The sequence below is a fragment of the Jaculus jaculus genome, chromosome 19, assembly GCF_020740685.1.
Source record: "Jaculus jaculus isolate mJacJac1 chromosome 19, mJacJac1.mat.Y.cur, whole genome shotgun sequence".
In the NCBI taxonomy this organism is placed as follows: domain Eukaryota; kingdom Metazoa; phylum Chordata; class Mammalia; order Rodentia; family Dipodidae; genus Jaculus; species Jaculus jaculus.
In genome coordinates, this window is record NC_059120.1 from 19,898,419 (window position 1) to 19,914,218 (window position 15,800).

Here is a 15,800-nt window from a genome sequence, read left to right on the forward strand (position 1 = left end):
GAAATCAATAGCTTTCCTATATACTAACAATAAGCATACTGAGGATGAAATCAGGGAATCACTCCCACTCATAATTGCCTCAAAAACATAAAATACCTTGGAATAAACTTAACCAAGGAAGTAAAGGATCTTGACAATGAAAACTTTAAAGCACTCAAGGGAGAAATTTCAGAAGACACTAGGAAATGGGAAGACATCCCATGTTCTTGGATTGGAAAAACAAATATTGTGAAAATGTCAATCTTACCAAAAGTAATCTACACATTTAATGCAATCCCCATCAAAATTCCAATGGCATTCTTCATGGAAATAGAAAAAAAAATCCTAAAATTCATTTGGAAGCACAAAAAACTTCAAATAGCCAAAATAATTTTCAGCAACAAAAATAAGGCTGAAGGTATCATCATACCTGATTTTAAGCTATATTACAAAGCCATAGTAACAAAAACAACATGGTACTGGCACAAAGACAGCCATGTAGATCAATGGAACAGAATAGAGGATCCAGATATAAATCCAGGCAGCTATAGCCATCTGATTTTTTCTACAAAAATGCCAAAAATATTCATTGAAGAAAAGACAGGCTGTTTAACAAATGGTGCTGGGAAATTGGATATCTATATGTAGTAGGATGAAAATAGATCATTATGGATCTCCATGCACAAGAGTCAAGTCCAAAAGGATCAAATCCTTAATATCAGTCCTGACACTCTGAGACTGCTAGAGGGAAAAGTAGGGGAAATACTTCAACATATTGGCATAGGCAATGACTTTCTGAATATAACCTTAGTTGCTCAGGAAATAAAACCACTAATCAACCACTGGGACTTCATGAAATTACAAAGCTTTTGCATAGCAAAGGACACTGTGCATAGAGCAAAGAGGCACCCTACAGAATGGGGAAAACCTTTACCAGCTACACATCTGACAGAGGATTAATATCTAGGGCATACAAAAAACTCAGAAAACCAGGCTGGAGAGATGGATTAGTGGTTAAGCGCTTGCCTGTGAAGCCTAAGGACCCCAGTTCGAGGCTTGGTTCCCCAGGTCCCATGTTAGCCAGATGCACAAGGGGGCGCATGCGTCTGGAGTTCGTTTGCAGAGGCTGGAAGCCCTGGCGCGCCCATTCTCTCTCTCTCCCTCTATCTGTCTTTCTCTCTGTGTCTGTCACTCTCAAATAAATAAATTAAAAAAAAAACTCAGAAAACTAAATAATAAGAAATCAAACAATCAAAATAAAAAAATTGACTATGGAACTGAATAGAGAGTTCTCAAAAGAAAAAATATAGGTGACATATAAACTTCTAAAAAATTGTTCTACATCCTTAGCCATCAGGTAAGTGCAAACTAAAACTACTTTGAGAGCGGGGCATGGTGGCACGCACCTTTAATCCCAGCATTTGGGAGGCAGAGGTAGGAGGACTGCATGAGTCCAAGGCCACCCTGAGATGAAATGGTGAATTCCAGGTCAGCCTGGGCTAGAGTGAGACCCTACCTCGAAAAAACAAACAAAACAAAACAAAAACAAACTACTTTGAGATTCCATCTCAGTCCTGTCAGAATGGCTATTATCAAGAAAACAAATTACAATAAGTGTTGGTGAGGATGTGGAAAAATAGGAACCCTTCTATGATGTTGGTGGGAATGTAATCTGGTACAGCCATTGTGGAAATCAGTGTGGAGGTTCCTGAGACAGCTAAAAATAGATTTATCAGGGCTGGAGAGATGGCTTAGCAGTTAAGCACTTGCCTGTGAAGCCGAAGGACCCTGGTTCAAGGCTCGATTCCCCAGGACCCACGTTAGCCAGATGCACAAGGGGGCGCATGCGTCTGGAGTTCGTTTGCAGTGGCTGGAGGCCCTGGTGCGCCCATTGTCTCTCTCTCTCTCTCTGCCTCTTTCTCTGTCTGTCGCTCTCAAATAAATAAATAAAAAATAAACAAAAAAATTAAAAAAAAATAGATTTATCATAGCTATATCACTACTAGGCATATATCCCAAGGACTCAAGTCACTCCTTAGAGATACGTGCACATCCATGTTTATTGCCACTTTATTCACACTAGCTAGAAAATGGAACAGCATAGGTATTCCTCAACTAATAAATGGATAATGAAGATGTGGTACATTTACACAATGAAGTTCTATTCAATAGTAAAGAAAAATGAAATTATGAAATTTGCAGGGAAATGGATGGATCTTGAGAGGATTATACTAAGTGAGGTAACCCAGGCCCTGAAAGCCAAACATTGCATGTTCTATCTCATATGTGGATCCTACCTACAAATATTTAGACTTATACATGAGTTGGAGTAAAAATCAGTAGAGGCCAGTAAGCTAGATAAGGGGTATAAGGGAGGGAGGAGAGGGAAGGACTTAAGGGGATGGTATTGTATATATGTGTGAGTAGATGAACAGATTACTGTTGGTGGAATGGCCTAAGCGAGCAAGAGTGGGGGTAGGGTTAACCAAAATTCAAGATGTTGTGAATAAGCCATATGGAAACCTGCTATTTTGGAAAATGGCACACTCAGAAAGCAAAGATTCTTACTAGAAAAATCTCAGTGCCAGGGATGGGACACCTTCCAGGGAGTTGTTGGTCAGGGATGTCCCTGATGCCCCCAAAACATTACAGGTCATTGACAAGGCTCTTTGTTTCCCACCAGGAATAGATCCTAAGATCATATTGCTGAAGACTCCACATGCCAGGGCTACAGAGCCACTGAGAAATCAAGCTGGAGCTGAGCTGAAAACCTCTTCCCTATAGACCAGCTAATGGAAAGCTAGAAAAAGCTATGCTGCATGCAGCCCTATGGGAGATAGAAGCCATCAGTGGTGAAAACAGTGGACACTGCAAGCTTCAAGTCTGGACATCCAGGCCAAATGGCCAAACATGTGCAATAGTGGCATGTGCGTTATGGGGAAAACCAGCTGCTTGCTAATTAGATTGGAGGCCCATCCATGGGAGGGAATACATGCCTGGTACTGAAAACCTAATCAAAATCCTACGGCAGGGGAGGTCTTGAGCCCTAGCAGTGTAACACTGCTCATGTCTGGCTAAATGCATATATTATGCTCACCAAACTGCCCTGTAAGCACTTTACTTAATGTTCATACTGAAACATCTCTATCACACCTTCCAAGGCTCAGGGTCCATTGTGGAAGAGGTGGCAGAAAGAATGTATGAGCCAAAGAAAGGGTAGGGCTGCTCACAATGCAATCATTCAGACAGAAATTGGCCTTGATATCCACGACTTCAAAGTGCCTAGCACTACCTTCACAAGACCCTCACAATAGGAAGGAATGATGATGACACCAAAATAAAAGAGAGACTGAGAGAGAGAGGGAGGGAATATGATGGAGTGTGGATTTGTGAAGGGGGAAGTGGGGGAGGGGAGGGAATTATCATGGTTTGGAAGTTGTCAACAACAAAATTATGGAATTATGGAATCAAACTTCATTCAATTATGTAAGTTGTCAACAACAAAAGTTAAAAAAAGAAACAATTGTGTTTATATATATATGTGTGTGTGTGTGTGTGTGTATATATATATGTGTCCATATATATATATATGGACAAGGCAATAAACAAAAAGGTTTGGAGAAGATGCTGCTGCTGTCACTCTTACAAGCATCATCTGTCCATGTTTTCAGGAGTGAGGTACTGGTAAGGCCAGCCCTCCCACCCTCCAGGACCCAGCAAAGGTAAGTAAACACACAAGTAAGTAAACAGGCTCAGGGAGATCACCTGGGTGAGCTGTCACATAGCCCCATGGTCCTCTCAGAAGTCGCTCACTTTTAGGTGTACTCTATAGCAGCTGATGAGATGCCTCAGCCCTCAGAAGTCTTAGTGTCCTCTCACAGGAACATGTGGGTAGACTCTTCTCCATTTTATCAATGAGAAACTAACGGCTATGTTTATCCACATGGCTGAGTGGTGGAGTTACAGTACAGTCTTGATACACAGGACCCTCAAGCCCCTGACCTCACCTGGGCATCTGCCTCCCTCTGATTAAAAGAGAGTAAGGGGGATTTACAGTTGAGCATACAGTGAGCAGAAAAAGGAAATGCTAACGGGAGGAAGGAGCCTAAAAGCTAGAAAGAGCCATGTGTCTCTCAGCACCCCTGTAAGCCATGCCTGGGGAGAGGACCCTGCTAACACTAAGCCATTTCACAAAGAAAAGTTCAGTTTCCTCAACTTCAAAAGGCAAGGAAAGACAATTATGTTAAAAAGGCTAAAATGCAATTATGGTTATACCAAGTATAACCATAGACACCTATAGATGATCCTCTGTATAGAAATAATCTATTTATAAGTGGGTTAAAGTACTACTACAATCAGCTTTTGTTCAGGCCATGGTGATGTTTTTAAAGAGTGAGTTGAATGATCAATTTTTCTAAGCTACTGATCACAAAAATCTCCTCTCCTCTACCTATCTAGCTATCACCTATCTATCTATCCATCCATCCATCATCTTTCTATATATGGCATGAGCTTGAAGTCAGCCTTGGACTGTGGAGTGAGTTCTATGTCAGCCTGGACTGGAGGAGACCATGTATGTATGTATGTATGTATGTATGTATGTATGTATATGTATATGTATATGTGTGTATATATATGTATATATATGTATATATATATATATATATATATATATATATATATATATATATATATATATATAATCTTTTTATTTGTTTGGTTTTTGGCCCAGACTGACCTGGCATTAACTATATAGTCTCAGGGTGGCCTGGAACTCACAGCAATCCTCCTACCTCTGTCTCTCAAGTGTTGGGATTAAAGGTGTGTACCACCACACCCAGATATATATATATAAAATCTTCTCCTTCAGTCTACCAAGTGCTGGGATTATAGGCATGAGCCATACACCTGGCAAAAACATTATTTTGGTATATATTTACATATAGCCATATGTTTTTAACAGAGAGGTGAGTGGTGTAATGATTCTTTCTATTCATCCTATGAACGTACGAGGCCATGGGGTAGCCCAGAGCATCTCTCTGCAGCATGGACGGGGAGCATTCTCTCAGGGAGGGCCTTGGGCATAGACAGGTAACCAAAGCCAGGCAGGTGTTCTAGGCTGTCATTGTCTTAATAAGCATCTTCAGCAAAACCCATCATCAATCCTACCACCCTGAAAATTAGATTTGAATCCTTCCCTTAATCACAGGGAACAACTTATGGCAAATGTCCCACAACAGACAGAATGGTGTGACGAGCAACACCCATACTGGTGATTGCTCAGTACCCAAGCCTCCTGCCTACTCCCCGCATGTTTGTTCGCTAGTTTTGACCGCAAGCAGGTTGTGGAAGTCCACATGAGGCAACTGAAAAGTCAGTAGCATTCCCCATTGTGAGGGAAAAGGAGACATTCCTTTTTCCTTTGTGCCAAGTGGAGTTTGCTTTTCCTGCCCTTCCCCTAACACAGTAGGAGAATTATTTCCCAATAAAACTTCTACTAGGCCAGACCATGTTGATGGAACATAATTTTTAACATGCAGTGGCCTGGAAGTTGACAGATACTAGCAGAGTGGGTGCCCTTGTTTTAAAAAGCCGAATGTGGCTGACAGTCATACCTCCGCTTCTCGTGTCTATTATAGTCAGTGCAAGGTTAGACAAATACATTCCCACCAGCACAAAACAGCAACCTTCCAAAATGTATGTCAGCGCTGTATTTACAGCCAACTCCACGAGGAGCGGGCACTTCTTATGTTGCTCCCATTAATGAGACAAATGTCAGCATCCATAAGCTATTTTTTTGTTCCTGCTTATCAAATCTTTCAAAAAATTGATAACTAGTCTTTATAGATTGTGAAAGTCAGATATAACTCTGAATGTATTACTTTACGGGACCTCTTGGGGTAAACTTATCACCTGGAAACCATTTTACATGGACAATTTGACTTTCATGTGGAGTGTCATAATGCACCCTAGATGGAAATCGAAAATAAAATATCTGGACTACAGCCTTCCTCTTGGTGGAATTTATGACTCCCTCAGTACAATAATTTTGAAAATTGTATCCCTTAAGCTACAGGACTTGATATATTATTAACTGCTTGAATTGAAGAAGCTTTCCAATAGGGCTACGTACTGTCTAGAGGCCCAGATTAATTTCTATGGAGCGACAAGCTTATCTCAAACTGCTTCTCAGCAATCTAAACTGCCAGCTTCGTCTTCTCTCAGGACACAGCAGAGCGCCCCTGTCATCTCTGGCGGCTCCGGGACAGGTAGCTTTTAGCAAAGCTCTTCCAGGGGACACTGGCTGTTGACTGACTAGAGAATTGGCCCTGATCAGTCAGTCACACCCCAGAGAGACAGGCTCTCACTTGAGGCTGTTACCTTTCTGTTCTCACAGCATTTTCTGATTTCTTCTCTGCTTCAGTGGAACTGACCTTTACACAGAGGAGGGAGTCTGGACTGTATTGCTTTCATGAAGTTAGTGAGGTATTTGTTAATACATGCTTGAACTTGCGCTATCTACAGCCCTTCCTCCTATATCACAGACCCCACACTTTGAAAATCAGCAATGGCCAGGTAGAACAGTTTCCTTCTCATTGATAGAACAAAAAACCCAGCCAGACAGCTTATGGAAGGGAAGAAAAGTTTCATCACAGTGGGGAAAGCATGGCAGGAGCAGACAGCCAGGTGGCATGTCTCCAGGACAGCAGGGAGGAAGTACAGAGAGTGGGCTGATGGTTGCAAGCCAGGCTGGGTTCTAATACTCCAAGGTCCACCCCCCAGCAACACACCTTCATCAAGACTCCACCTCCCAAAGGCTCCACCAGCTAGGGGTCAAGTATGAAGGTTAATCACAAGCACATGAAGCTATAGGAGGGGCGTTTTACATTTAAACCATCACACCAGGTATAAAGGATCATTAGACCATCCAAAGGCCGCAGGGATCATTCTTGTAAGACTCTTTCTCTTTCAACTGTGGCAGGGTTGAGTGGGAAGTACACTTTAGGAGTCCATTTAATATTGTATTTTGCAGACATTTTGCTATGTTAAAGGTGCTGCTGGCCATCCTGATACAGGGAAAGCTTCCAGAAACACAACTTCTGAGAATACAAAAGTGCAGGACCCCCTGGTAGAAAACAATGTGTCCTATGTCCCCAGGCAGAATGTAACACTCTATAGGATTAATAACTACACAAGAAAATTTGAAATTTCCTGAGATTTATACATCATATATAAAGGAAAGAAAAGTTTTTTTCAGAATTTGACAACAGCTCTGAGGCTTTAAAAGAAACTACCCCATTGTAAGTTATGGAGCAAGAAAAGCTGTTCTAAGCTACTGATAACAGATACATTTTTGTATATATTTGTATATAGATATTTTTAACAGACTCCACTCCACTGTATGTATATTAGGCTCACATACCTGTTCTCCTATGTAGCACAAAACATCCTTCTCTAATCTAGGAATACCAACAACTGGATAATAGAATAAATAATAATATATATAATAGAATAAATAATAAATAATAGAAAAAATTTTTTTCTATCTATAGAAGTGGATTAGTTATAGGGGACTAAGCTTTTCAGAGAATTTATAATCTTTCAAACTTTATGAAACTTAGGTCACCATATATCTCCACAAATTGTTTTAAGAGACTGTGTGGACTATCTCAGCAAATAGTCATTTCTAGGCTAGCATAAGAAAGTTCTCTGAACTTCCCTTTAAAACATAAATTTACAGTGAGTTTCTGAATTTCCCCTTTTCCTTGAGAGCTGTTTAGTTATTATCCTTCATGTTTAATTATCCCCTTTAAAAAGTATTGCATGCCAAAGACTTTATTCATTCAGTAAATGTTACTGCATAGGGCTTCAAATTATATTGATGGGGGGTTGGGGCGGTGGCTCAGCATTTAAAGGTACTGGCTTGCAAAGCCTGATGATCCACCCACATTCATCCTCCCCTGAACCCACATAAAGCTGGAAACAAAGTGGCATGTGAATCTGTGATCTCAACATATCGATCATAATGTGCCTAGTGGGATGCAGAGCCAGGAGTATGCACAGCTCATAGGCCAGCTCATCTGGCATTTAGTTGCAAGAGACCCTAGGTTGCCTCAAGGCTATCCTCCAACCTCCACACATGTGCCATGGCCCCTCCAAATAAATACTTCTAAAAAATGTATTGGAAATTAGTTACCTGACTTATTTAATAAACAGCCAAATGATTAAACATTCAATTAATATCACTGGAGTCTGTTACTTAGAGGAATCCAAGATACTGATTTCCTAAGAGAAAATCTAAAGTTATCACTTAAGAAGCTATCATTTTAGAACTCTTTCCCCACAGGGAACTGTGGTCTGACAGGCAAGGTAGAAGTGAAGGTGTCTATTATGATGCCTTCCTTGCAGCTCATACACAATGAGTAATTCTTGACTTACCTCTATTTTGCAGATGGGGCAGAAGCCTATAGGGGCCAAGTTCAGGGGACCTTTCAGGAGGGTACCTTCTTCTGCCAAAGCAGCATGGGGGACATGTGCATGGGGACAGTGTGGAGATGCCAGAAGCCACTTCTCACTGGTTGTGAGTCTTAAGCCACAGTGCATGGTACAGGAAAACAACGGTGGACATGTGGGAAATATGTACACATTTCTGGGCTTTAATACCCACACCCTCGATCTTTGAACCAGTCTGTTACATATGATACAGCTTTCTTGTTCCTTCAAAAGAAAGTTGTCGGGCTGGAGAGATGGCTCAGTAGTTAAGGCGCTTGCTTGCAAAGCCAAAGGACCCTGGTTTCGATTCTCCAAGTACCCACATAAGGCCAGATGCAAAAGGTGGTACATGTGTCTGGAGTTTGTTTGCAGTGGCTGGAGGTCCTGATGTGCTCACACTGTTTATCTGCTTCTTTCTTTCTCTATCTTACAAATAAATAAATAAGAAAGTTGTCTTTGCAGTGGAAAGATTACCATGAGAGAACATTCTAGTTTCTTCTGAAGACACCTGGGCACACACCCTTTTTGTTAGCTATGAATAAAACCAAGCTTGTGGTTGGCAACTTTGTGCCTGTCACACAGCCTATGCATTTGTAGAATATTTAGCTTATTGACCTAAATGTTCTCATCTTTAGGGAAAAAAAATGGTAGTTTAATTAATTCACAATAAAAATCTTCCATTCCATAGAAGATAAAACTAATACAACCCAAACAGAATTGAATGTGTGATTGATGCAGTGATCAGCAGGCGACAGCCTTAAAAATTACAATATCTGACCTTAATATGTGTGAATCTATCAGGATTCCATTGTCGACATGTATATTTTTCAATATTCTTCTCTGAGCTGAAATCATGTCATTTATATGCAAATGACCACATCCTCTGCAGCTGCTGCTTCTCCGCTGAAGCCCAGGGACTTATTTGCACTTAATAAACCCTCATAAATAGGTTTTTCCTTGAAGTGGGTGGGGGGAGCAGGAGACCATCCTAGCTTTTTACAATTACAAGCTTCTTTTTGTTTTGAAAGCAAGAGTGGCCACTTCTAACAAGATGTTTCTCAGTTGCCAAGAAATAGGCTCCTCATTCAGTCTCTCATCCCCTTCCCTTCTTAGAAAAAGATGTGCTTCCCTAGGTGGTGACAGCTTCCCCATTGCAGCCAGAGGTCCAGCTCAGTCTCAGTGTGTGTGTGTGTGTGTGTGTGTGTGTGTGGGTGTAACTTAACCTAGATTTCATTGCAAGGAGAGTTGCTGTAGAGCACAGCCTTTGCCAAGTGGGAAGGACAGGAGCCCCGCTGGGAAGCCCTCCAGCTGTCCTGGCTGCAGAACAGCTGGGGAGGGAGAAACACCTGGACAGGTGGAGAAGTCTGTCACTTATGAATCATTAGTTTCTCTTTTAGAAAGGACAGTAGAGCTGAGGAGATTGCTCAGCGGTTAAAGGCATTTGCTTACAAAGCCTGTTGACCCAGGTTCAATTCCCCAGTATACACATAACCTAGACGCACAAAGTGTGCATCTGGAGTTTGTTTACAGCAGCAAGAGGCTCAGTCATCTATATTTTCTTTTCCTCCCCCCTTCTCTCTATTTAAAATAAATAAAAATATTTTAAGAAAAAGAAGACTATGCGTTTACTCTTGTTACCCAATCAAATAGTAAGTAGAAAAGTCCTCTTGCTTCACGTGACAACCACATGGCACATCTCCCCTTTTCCTGCTGTGTGTGAGTGCTGTTTTGTTTTGTGGTACTGGAAATGGAACTCTGGGCTACACAAGCTAGGCAAGTTCTCTACCCCTGAGCTATGCTCTCAGCCCCTAAATGATCTTTTATCAATAGAACAGGGTAGAAAAAGAAGCCATTACATGCACTTAGTGTGCATGGAGCATAACTTCAAACCATTTTCTCCTAGAAAACCAGCCATGCTTCTACTTTGGGGCCATCAAATGTTCAATTTACCATGTAAGACATGTTGTTTACAAATGTTGGGAAATGTTATGGGGTAGTTGTCTGCTGATAGAGGCATGGCAAACCCAAGACACTTATGAAAAATAAATAATGATGGAGAGAAGGGTTGTTTATTTAAAGGCATTAGCTACTGATTTGGTAATAGTGACCTATTATCCTTGTCAAGGTCATGGACTGTTTTTGGAGTGTCATTCCTGGCATGTGAGTAAGTAATAGCAGAGATGATTCCACTGATAAATGTGTGTAATCATGGAAGACACTGGCTGACAGTAATGATACTATCATTACATTGTCATCAGCTTGGCAGAGACAAACATCCCCAACCATGTCAACTGATCACAGATAGTTAGAATTGCTAAAACAGCCTGGCACAACACACACACACACACACACACACACACACACACCCCTCAAGATCCAAATGCCAGGAGCAAAGTTCTGCTGGGAAGACTTACAAGGGAAGGAAGGATAAGGACATCTGGCCCTACAGAAAGGGGTCTTGGGCTCTTCTCTCTCATCTCCCAGCCTTAGTTTCTTTCATTTATAAAAACAGATCATGCCTGTCTATCTTCTCCTATTATTATTATGAGTATCAAAAATTTAACAGGGGGAGGGCTGCAGAGATTGTTCAGTGGTTAAAGGCACTTGTTGGCAAAGCTTGACAGCCCATAAAGCCAGATGCACAAAGTGGCCTGTATCTGTAGTTTCTGTGCAGTGGCAAGAGGCCCTGGTGTGTCTATACTCTCTCTGTAAAATAAATAACTTTTTTTAAGGTTTAGAGAGACTTTTTTAGATTAAGAGAAGGATGTAAGGGTCTGAAAATCACTGAAGAAAGACCCTGGGCGTTTATTCGGCAGAATCAGCCAGCATGTGGGGATCAACCATTCATACAAAATGGCGACCCAATAGGAGCTCCCAGACTCCTTTTAAGCACAGCTAGCGGAATTTTAGCAGGCTTAGTCTATTTTAACATGATTGGCTAATTTGAAAAGTAACTGTCCTTGTACTTCTCTGATTGGTCCTAAAGTTTAGCCTGGCTAGGGCCAGATGGAGTGGGTAATCCTTCATCATGATTGGCTAGGCAGGCAGCAATTCCATTTGTACATCTTTGATTGGTTGGGGGTGAAAGGTGCAAAGGGGACATGTCTGGGTATGTTTGGACATGTCTCCAGGAACTGACTTAGTCCCTGGGCGGCTTTCTCCTCTGGCCACATGTCAGGGTTACTGTTGATTAACAGCCTGCCTTTTCCTAGAAGTCTTGCCTGCCTCTCTGGGAAACTGAAACTAATTAGGGTGGCACGGTACTGAAGCCTGTCATGGCATCAGTTTGGTCCCTTCAAAGGAAAGAGAAGACAATGCACAGAACTCCTGCCATGTGGTGGGCAGGAGCGGGTAGAGAGCCCATGTGGAGGAAAGGGTGGGGGGTCTCCCCTCATTTCAGCCTATACAGCTGGGCTGAGACAAGGGAAGCTTACCAGAACCTAGATGTTCAGGAACCAGCCAAGCTAAAAAAATATACATATATTTTAATTTAACAAATACAAAGTACAAAGTTTCTAATGACAACACAGCCCATCCCCTTGAATAAAATTATTGCAGCGAACATTTCAGATTTTGTGTTAGTTTCTTTAATTTTTTTTTTTTGGTGAAATACAAATGCTGTATGACTTTTCCTAGTCATGAACTCAGTTAACTTTCCTCACAAAAAGGGTACTGTGATAGACCAAAGAAATGATTCCACCTAAGGCCAGCTTGGTGAATGAATGAATTTACTGGGGTTACTTACAGAAGCATAGGTGAGGGGTTACTTATAGGAGTATGGAAAACTCAAAGGCAGCTGGGTCACCAAAAGCCAAGCCCAGCCTGGGTGATGACTCATGAAAACTGTCCCCTAGAGCTCCCTGCACATCCTATAAGCATCCTCTACTGAAGCATCCTGTCCCCTCTGCCTGGGAACTGTTTACTGTTTCCATAACCTTAGGGAAGGCCTGGTGAATCCTGTAAATTTCCTTGGCTTCCTGAAGCCTAATAGCTATGTTTAAAAAAAAAAAACAAAACCAAAACTAAACAAAACAGAAAACAGGACAAGCCTGGGGTTAGCCTTTAATCCCAGCGCTCAGAAGGCAGAGGTAAGGAGGAGCGCTGTGAGTTCAAGGCCAGCGGGAGACTCCAGAGTGAGTTCCAAGTCAGCCTGGTGGGCTACAGTGAGACCCTACAGGACTGGGGGCCAGCAATGTCAGTGGAAAACAGGAGCAGCGATCTCCTAAGCAGAGGTGACGTGCGGCAGCTGAATAGTTCAAGAGGCTGGCCAGAGCAGGAGAAGTGACAGCTGAAGTAGAGGGGATCTGCAGGGCTGAGGCTGAAGGATAGAAGCTGGAAGACACAGAATAGAGAAACTACAGGCCCTCATTTTCATAGAAGACAAAATCAATACAAATTTTTAGGGCCAAGTATCTCAGATGCACAAGCCCAGGAACTGTCACAGTGGCCACTACCAATGACTGGGGGATCCCAATACCTACAGCCATCAGGAAGCTGCAACACCAGCTGTCGCCAAGAGCAAAGGAATGGTGCCTTCCCAGACCTACACAAGAGCGGCATCCCTCTTAGGATGAGGCTGCTCCAGGCACACAAGACCGCCTTAACACTAGGGGGCGCCACCTACTGTGTTGCACAGCCGGCCGGTGGACAATGCTTGTGTATATTAAATGCTGAGAGATCTACAGGATTCCAGTCAGCTGACTGGTAACCATAGCGTCCAAGCACCATCAGCCCTAGTTTATATGTTTCCATCAGGACTTCTAAGGGAACAAGTTGGCGATCAGAGAAGCTGAAGTTAATCAAATAAAAGTCAGGCATCAGCATACATTTTATCATATCAGCAAGAGAATCGAACAGTATGGTAGTAAATTTGACGTCTTGTCATGCTGAATTCTTCTCTCGGTGCTGTTATCAGAAAGAGGCCGTATTGTTACAATGTAATTTATAGAGAAACTTCCCTGGGGTGATGAAAAGACTATTCCTTACTATCCTCAGGGAATTAGTCTCTCTATCTCTTTATCCTAGCTCAGCCACTCCAGCAATATAATATTCAGCAATATAATATCCACATGCAAGAAATAAACCAGACTCACTAAATTTAAGGATGTTCGCTTAAAGAAATTCGTTTTGGAATTTATTTTTTCCTCTCTTTTTTTCTCATATGAAAATGCTCTTTTTTTGGCCCTACTGAGCCATTGATCTACATTAGATTAATCAATTCTATTAACCTTTATATAATAATTGCCATTCTGATGGCTTTGAATAATATCCTTTTAATAAAGGTGTGCCTTAAAAAAGATTATCAACTTAAATTCCTGCCACAAAGTGGCATTAAGAAAGCTTGCATTTAGCAATTCTGCTGCAGAGTGGCTTTGGCTACAGCAATCGTATTTTAGGATGGATAAACCTTATGGGCTTTGCCTTGATGAGATGATATTCACCTCCACGTGTTGGTAACAGCTACATGGGTGGTTTGAATTCAGAGAGGCTGTTGGTAACTATGAATGCTCAGCCTACTTGGGATAACTCACTCTCTTCCTCTAGCCAACAGTGATTCTCACATTGTAGACTCACTAACTTCAGCACCTAACTTCAGATGCCCACCAGCCATCAAAACATTCAAAATCTTTAGCTATCTGATTCAACAATGTCCCCCTATCTAAATAATAATAACAGGTACCATTTAATGAGTCTGCTAGAGTCTCAGCATCTCACAATTACTGTCCTTGTTTCCTTGACCTAACTCATGAAGAAATATTTGTTGACATCTTTGCTCAAAATACTGGAGACACAGCCAAGTGGATAATGACCCTCAGGTAGTAGGTTTAGAGGAATGAAGTGCCAAGTCCAAGGCCCTGTTGCTTGTGGGTATGGGCAAAGCCCAGTCTGACTGGTTCAACAGGGTGGCTCAGTGCACCCCACGCAGCCCAGACATTGAAACTGTTGTGAGACCCATCAGGATGTATGACAACCCATTCAACATGGACAAATCACCAACATATTAGAATCCTCAAGAATTCAAAAGGCATTTAGACAAGGTTGAGAGGTAGAACACTCAAAATTACTCAGAACACAATTAGAACACAGTTTATGCTGTTAATAGTCAACAACTTTAATTTTCTTTTGAACTTCAGAGTTCTGAGGCATGTACAAAACTTAGTACTTCATCATTAAAGTGATTACGTATAAGTGGAATGGGTTGCAGTTGGTGCGACCCGTTTGCTGTGCCTCAGCCACAGGTGTTTAAATCAGATGAAGGCCATGTTGAGTTGTCACTGGCATCAACACTGCAAGCTCCACAGACGTGTATCTCACATCACTGTGAACAGAAAGGGCTCTGAGTAAACTTACCTCATTGCTGGGAAATGTGGGTGCCTTGGAATATGGACATAATTTTGGTTTTATTTGTTCTTTTCTTTGGGTGTTTTTTTTTTAAAGTTTTTTTTTTTAATTTTTTATTTATTTGAGAGCGACAGACACAGAGAGAAAGACAGATAGAGGGAGAGAGAGAGAATGGGCGCGCCAGGGCTTCCAGCCTCTGCAAACGAACTCCAGACGCTTGCGCCCCCTTGTGCATCTGGCTAACGTGGGTCCTGGGGAACCGAGCCTCGAACCGGGGTCCTTAGGCTTCACAGGCGAGCGCTTAACCGCTAAGCCATGTCTCCAGCCCTTTTTTTTTTTTTATTTTGAAGTAGGATGTCAGTCTATCAGCTAAGGTTAGCTTGGAACTCACTGTGTAGCCCAGGCTGCCCTCGAGCCTGTGGTTATCCTTTGGGCTCAGTCTCCTAAGTGTAAGCATTGTAGGCATGTGCCACCATGACTAGTCTGCTTGTTGGGTTTTTATTAGAAACACTTTATTTACAACCAGGAGTCAGAAAACTTCATATTGAGAATATTAAAGTAGCACATTTCTGGAGAGAAATTTCATAATTTTTCTCAAAAAATGTAGATGTGCAGCTAGGTGGCACTTGTATGCATTTGAGAAGCTAAGGTGGGAGAATCATTAGTTCAAGGCCAGCCTTGTCTACATAACTAGATCCTATTTCAAAAACAAGAAAAAAGTTACGTGTGCATTTCTAACAAAAGTTAAATAAAGTTATGTGTTTAATAATGTTCATTACAACATTGGATACAACAAAAAACTGGAAATAATCTAAATGTATTTCAATACATAGTCATTGGATAAATTATGTACATCCATGAAAGTGAATGCATAAAAAATGATTATATATATATGAATATATTCATATTGTGTTAAGTAAAGATTAAAACATGTTTTTATCTCAGGCTAGAGAGATAGCTTAGCAGTTCAGGTGCTTGTCTGTGAA